Source organism: Lygodium microphyllum, chromosome 16, assembly GCF_053477565.2.
Source record: "Lygodium microphyllum isolate KBCC chromosome 16, Lygodium_microphyllum_v1.1.10, whole genome shotgun sequence".
Lineage (NCBI taxonomy): Eukaryota > Viridiplantae > Streptophyta > Polypodiopsida > Schizaeales > Lygodiaceae > Lygodium > Lygodium microphyllum.
The window spans coordinates 19,398,057-19,403,125 of record NC_141150.1 but is presented as its reverse complement, the minus strand read 5'-3'; positions in this window follow the sequence as shown (position 1 = coordinate 19,403,125).

The window sequence follows — 5,069 nt, the reverse complement described above, 5'->3', positions numbered from 1 at the left end:
TAGTCATTGAGCTAGAATGTCTTGGTATGACATACTCAATCAAGAAGTTCTGACATTATTTGTTTGGGCACACTTTTTTTTTCATGTCAATCATTCAACTTCTCTACTTAGTCAAGCAACAAAATGTTGCTGGATGACTCACAAGATGGATTCTGATGTTACAAGAATTCAAAGACATAGTAATACATTGCCCAAGGACCCAACATGTCATTGCAAAATTTCTATCCTACCTTGATTTTAGACCAAACAACTGTTATCTATGATGACTTCTTAGATGCATAATTATTTGTTGCAGAAGTGGATGCACCAGAACCTAAGCGACCAAGAAGAAGATTGGATCTGTAGCACCTATACGATCAATCATCCAATAAGAATCACTTCTATTCTAGATGGAAGTTGTTGCCTAGCTAGAAGAAGATTTGTAGCACCTATATTCTATCCAAAGTCCAAGCACAATAGAAATGCCAAGTCGACCTCTTGTCCAAGAAACCATTGTGCTAGAAGGGCCAACTCATCTTGGTCTTTAAGGCATGGATGGCAAGCAAGCTCAAGTTTCAGTGGAGTGGTCCTTTTTGGGTCTTTCATGATTTTGGCACTAACTCATTCTATCTGAGTGATTTAGAGGGTAATCTACCGTGTGAAAGCTTGTCAATAGATTCTACCTACATCACTATCACGCTGATGACTTCTTGCGCCCATTCCCCACCAAACTAGATTTCCTTACTTCTCCTTTGCCATCAAATTTTGATATTCCTTCCCTACTAGTTTTTTGCCTCCAAATTTAATGGCTATCATAAATCACCACTCTTGCTGATATGGTGATCATTTACGAAACCCTCTCATTAGTTCATACAACTGACGTCATTATGGTATCTAGGAAAACCCATTCTAATCAGGTCTGCTCATGGCCTATTTTACTAATATTGCATGGGCCACTATCCTTTTGCATTAATCACAATATCTTTTTAGAAAGAATCTTCTCTTCAACACCCTTATTTCTTGCCCAACACTTGTGCACAAACCCATTTTCCCTCTTCTTCCATTCTCTATCTCTTTCCCTCCTTCCATCTCCCTACCATGGCATCCTTTTAAGAGAAAGTTACACCCCCAACCTTGAGGCTCTTACAAATACTAAAGTGTGGATCGAATCCCTACAGCTTACCAACTTTGAAACCTCCCATGGAGTGCTACCTTAGTCCACCCTGATAGCCAAACCATCATGGAGTAGCTCCTCTCAAGCTCCACCATTTACATCCATGACCACAAATATAAGCTCTTTGCAGAGAGAGTACAGGAGAAGCTGTGCTTGTTGTTGACCCATGGTGAAGCTGACCCACCAACACCCCCACCACTTCCATTGAAGACATCTTTGGCCCCATCCTCAACAAGGAGTCCAAGTTGAGCAACCTTATCAGCAACCACAAATGGAAACTCAATGCCCTCAGGTTCTTGATCGAGGTGCTTTACCTATAGGCTAAGGCATTTTGCATCTCCAAGAAGGTATCCTCTCTCTTCTTCTCTCCTTCTGATACCCCTATTACCTATCCCATAGGCCGTCCTTTGATAGAACCATCAAGGTGATGTGTGGACAGCACTTCACCCTACTCTTTTCCCTACTCACCTTGTTGACCCTCCCTGCCAACCATTCCCCATTCTCAACTTGAGACAAGAATTGTGCAAGATCCTGCCTCTTACCCTACAGAGGACTCCATGGAGAGCACCAAAGAACCAAGTTCTCAAAAATGAGAATCCATTAGTAACACTAACTAGTAGCCCGCCCAACAAGACCTACCACCTTAGGAGCCCTAACCTCCTCAGTCCCCTGAGAAATCCACTCTACCACCAACCTGTTCATCAAACTTGCCCTCCTTGAGTTGAAGGGCCTAAATGGAGCACGTGAGAAAGAGACCACTGATGAAACGAAGTCCTCCACTCTCATTTCTACCCTCAGCAATCTAGACAAAACCTCCTCTACAGCCACGCCCCTCCCTACCAACTTGACCCAACAAATCATGCTGATTTCACACCCAAGTTTAGTTAGGAGATGGCCCACTAGTCATTGAACTTCATCAGTGGGTTCTTGACTATGCAACAGTATCACCAAAAAGGACGGTGTAGCCTAGGTGGATTTCCTTAAGTAGAACAACTATGACAAAAGAACGCCTCTCTCCAAGAGCATCACCAAAGGCTAGAGGCATCCTAGCACATGCAATTGGACTTTTCTGATGGTGTCAAAAGTAGAGTGTAGTGGTTGGAGCGAGAGAATGTTCTCCTCCAAGTCTACACAACTAGAGAATGTTCTCCTCCAAGCCTACACAACTAGAGCCAAGCACCCAGATGGCATGGCCCTACTCTCCTTGAGATAATTGAAGAAATCCAGCGCGACCATGAATCTCCAAGTTTCCATGACCAAATCCTACTCCCACCTTCTACCTCTCCTTGGAAAATTGGATGAACCAGACTTTGATGCCCAAGCCATTCCCCTTGTCCACCCTAACCCATCGTGACTCCACTCCATCCACCATAGCACATTGATAGTGCACATACCGACTTTGATCCCTTCCACTCCCACATGACATCAAGCTCTATGATCAAGTTCAAACTTACTGCCTTGCCTTGGATTGGAATTCCCACACTCAAGATCCTTGCAAATCAGTTACCTAAGGAACAAGCAAATGTGGCCAAGCATCCCTTGCCCACTAGAAAAGGTAAACAAGTTGCCATGGAGGAGTCTGAGCGATGAAGACACATCATCCTAATCCCCAGCTGCGAACTTATTTGACTTCTCCACCAATACCAGTTCCATTGATCCAAAATGGCAGGTCATGGTTGAGCACTACCCAGGCACTGGACTAGTGGAATATTGAAGTAGAGGAGTGGATCCAAGTGCTTCAATAGGAGGTGCCAGTGGACCAAAACTAGGACTAGAAGGTAGAATCCGATCTTCTTTGGGAACACACCCCAGAGGAACAATAGGTTAGAGTAGCTCAAGAAATGAAGATGGTTAGCATTCCATGTCCAACTGCATGCAACAGACCCAAGCCCTATCCCTAAGCATTGCCGGAGTGCCCAATTCTGACCTAAGGATAGAGTCAATAAGGAACCAAGCTAGGATTAGGGGGAGAAATTCCCAAATCATGATGATCTAGGAAATGAACAAGGAGGTGATGAACCTAACCTTGAATACCCCTTTGCTCCTACCTCTAAAATCCTAAAGTTAGCCAGTATCACCTAACTTTGAGCCTTCTTGACCCAATCCAAAGTCCTTTCTATGAAGTGATGGCATTGGATCCATGCCCTCCTAAGTGTTAAGTCCAAGCATAAACTAGAACTTGAAGGAATCTAGACCTCATCTACTGCAATGCCTTGTAGCCTCTACTCTAAACTTGCATGGATCTTTGGCTGTAGCAATACCACCTCCAGTATACCCCCCTCCCACCACTCTAACACCCACCTCTCACTCCGATATAGCACCCTAGCACTGGCCATCACCAAACCCCAATCCACCTCACCCCTTACTACCTCCCTTTCCACTCTCGGTCATTATTGCTACACCTCCACCCAAAGTCTAGATCCAGGATCATGGTGCGCTCAACATAGAGTATGATAGTGATATCAACGAGTAAATTTTATGGGTCCGATTTCATTCTGCATGCCAATGTTAAAAGTGGTGGTAGTTATTGGCCTTTTAAGCTAGGAGCTACCAACGGTGCATTAATGAGTGAATGGGTGTAGGAGAATTGAGGACTAGCCACCATGACACATGGGTAGAGAGAATGGCTATATGAGGAAGGGAGCAAAAGTGATAAAGGGTTGTGAGCATACACATAGTCCAAGAGTTCCAAGGGTCACAAGGCTCTCATGCTTCATTGTTAGATCCTTCACAAGTCCCTTCAACCAATCTCTCTTGATTGGCATCCTGAGTACTCTCTATACTCTTGTATTTTTTAGAGTCCCCACATCTAGCAATAGTATTGCCATTGTCTTGTAATCTTATAATTGTCTTGTATTCATGATGATGCTGTGATCCAGCACTAGTCATTCCCAAAGTCGTGCATTGCTACCACTTTCTATCTCTAATAGATGTATTGTTCTTATTTCAGCAATATATCTTGGGTTGATGTTTTGAGTACACTTGGGATTTGATCTCATTGTTGTGACTATGCCTAACTTTGCACCCCAGATACTAACTATTGAGAGTGATGTCAGTGTCCACCTATGTTGGTTCTGCATGTGTCTACCCTCTATTTTATGGTGGTAGTGCTTGGACCTGATTATAGTTGATATATATTGCACTAGATCTCCCCAAGGTTAATAGTAGAAACCCTACATCAAGAGGGTTTGCTTAGCTACATTAGGAGGAGCTAGGATTTCTCCCATTTTGGAGTTTTTCTCACTACTAATGTGGAATGGAACCTTCGGCAAAATGATCAAGCTTGAAAATGATTTTTATTATTCCAAGTTAGTTATATATTTGCGATGCATTCTTTTGAATTTGGTTGGAGAAGAGAGTTATGTGCATCTTGGACCCACTACACAATCCTTCACCATTATATTGAGAGAGATAATGGGTTTGGGATGAGCAATTCTACTACATTGTTGCCAAACATCTTCCCTACATCTAGACTAACTTAAAGAGGATACAAAGTAGGAAAATGTGAAGGCTCTTATATTTTGCAAGTCTAGAAGAAACCCCATCTTGTTCAAAAGCATCCCACAGATCCATCTAGACTGCTACATTTACAATGAGCTAATGAATATGATCTTACCAGACACAGTGACCATGCAAGGCCGCTCTAGTCACCACGCTGACTATCGCATAGATGGTCCCCAACCTTCCCTTATAGTGTAGAGTCATGGATGTCCATGACAAACCTCCATCATATTACAATATTGATGTATCTAATTATCATCCCTAGATCCTTACAAGAGCAATGTTATGCCTTAGGCTAGTGACTCTAAACATAGAAAGGGTCTACTTCCCTAGAAGCTATATAGAAATAATTTCCCCTACTTGAAGTAATAAACTTGGCTAGCATTATCGTAGCCATGAATAATGGAAAGAGTCT